The 1885-nt window shown below is 45.8% G+C and overlaps 1 pseudogene; it reads left to right on the top strand.

The window, feature by feature from the left end:
* The first annotated feature begins 1050 nt into the window (after window positions 1-1050).
* On the top strand, window positions 1051-1567 carry LOC130843093 (leptin receptor gene-related protein-like; annotated as a pseudogene).
* The last annotated feature ends 318 nt before the right edge of the window (window positions 1568-1885 follow it).

Raw genomic sequence — 1885 nt, 5'->3', positions numbered from 1 at the left:
GGAGCCCTCCTGCACTGTTGGTGGGAAAGTAAATTGGTACAGCCACTGTGGAGAACAGTAGGGAGGTTCCTTAAAAAACTAAAAATAGAACTACCATATGAACCAGCAACCCCACTACTGGGCATACACCTGGAGAAAACCATAATTTAAAAAGATACATGTGCCACAATGCTCACTGCAGCACTGTTTCCAATAGCCCGGACATGGAAGCAACCTAAATGTCCTTTGACATATGAATGAAGAAGATGTGGCACATATATACCCTGGAATATTACTCAGCCTTAAAAAGGAAGGAAACTGAGTTATTGTAGGGAGGTGGATGGACCTAGAGTCTGTCATACTGAGTGAAGTAAATTAGAAACAGAAAAACTAATACCATATGCGAACACATGTATATGGACTCTAGAAAACTAACACTGATGAACCTAGTGGCAGGGCAGGAATAGAGACGCACAGAAGACACAGTGGGGGGTGGGGAAGCTGGGACAACTTGCGAGAGTAGCGCTGATGTATACATCCTACCAAATGTGAAATAGATAGCGAATGGGAAGCTGCTGCACAGCACAGGGAGATCAGCTCCCTGCTTTGTGAAGACCTAAAGGGGTGGGATAGGGAGGGTGAGAGGGAGGCTCACCAGGGAGGGGATGTGGGGATATATGCATACATATAGCTGATTCACTTTGGTGTACAGCAGAAACTAACACAATACTGTAAAACAAGTATACTCTAATAAAGATGAAAAACAATTTTTTAAAGGTTCCCAATATTCCTTGCATTGTGCGGTGAACACATCCTTGAGCCCATCTTGCAATACGTTGCGCCCTCCCCTCCCCGGCTCCTGTAGTGTTCCTCCCCACCCCGCACTGGCAGCCGCTCCTTTCTTGAATATATCTGTGAGTCTGCTTCTTCCTCGTTGTGTACACTAATGTTTTGTATTTTGCCACATTCCACACGTACCTGATATCATACCTTGGTATCGTATATACTTGAAAAAGGAGGTAAAGTGCAGAAACACCTAGAAAAGTGACCTTAACCCTGACTGAGTCAAGAATGAGGAAAAGGAGTGGCCCTATGAACCACAAGAGATGGTGTTGTACTTTAGACCTGGCAAAAAAGATAGACCAGCCCTGGCAGGAAGCCGGAAGCAGCCGCGGCCCCCGCTCGGGAGACCTGGCTGGCGTTAAAGCTCTCGTGGCGTCATCTTTCAGAGGGGCTATTGGGTGACTTTTCTTGTGCTGGGATGTGCCTTAGAGGATTATGGCATTTACTGGCCCTTGTTTGTCCTGCTGTTCCACGCCATCTCGCCCAGCCCGTAATTTCATTGCCAAAGGAGCGACGTATGACGGCGATGCAACAAGTAGTGCCTGTCGGCAACGGGCGTGTTTTTTCACTACTGGAATTGTTGTTTCTGCCTTTGGATTTCCTGTTTTTCTTGCTCGTGTGGCTGTGATCGGATGGGGAGCCTGTGGCCTGGTACTGGCAAGGCAAGGCAGTGATTTTGCTTACAATTCAAGGTTTTTTCCTTGTATTTGGAAGAGGAGATGATTTTAGCTGGGAGCAGTGGTAGCATGCGCTTTGTTTTGATAAAATGCATTGAATTTCTTAGAATTCATACTGTACGTAAATGTGTGCCCATGTGGCCTTTTCCTGTGAAATGTAATATGCTGGGTTTTTTTTTACGCCTTTGTAATCATGTTCACTTTAAGGAGGACTACATAAGGAAAGGGTAGTTTTACCCCCAGCCAGTAGACCTCTCCATTTACTCAAGTTGAATTATGCTATTTGTGTAGCTGTTCCTATAGTCACGGTGCTCTTAGAAAATATGTTAACACAGTCTTGTAGACTGTTGCTCCCTCAGTGTGCTGCATCTCCACCTTCCGCCCAG

This window comes from Hippopotamus amphibius, unplaced genomic scaffold (assembly GCF_030028045.1).
Source record: "Hippopotamus amphibius kiboko isolate mHipAmp2 unplaced genomic scaffold, mHipAmp2.hap2 scaffold_156, whole genome shotgun sequence".
In the NCBI taxonomy this organism is placed as follows: Eukaryota; Metazoa; Chordata; class Mammalia; order Artiodactyla; family Hippopotamidae; genus Hippopotamus; species Hippopotamus amphibius.
Note: the sequence above shows the minus strand (reverse complement) of the source record. Positions and strands in the feature narration are given on the sequence as shown.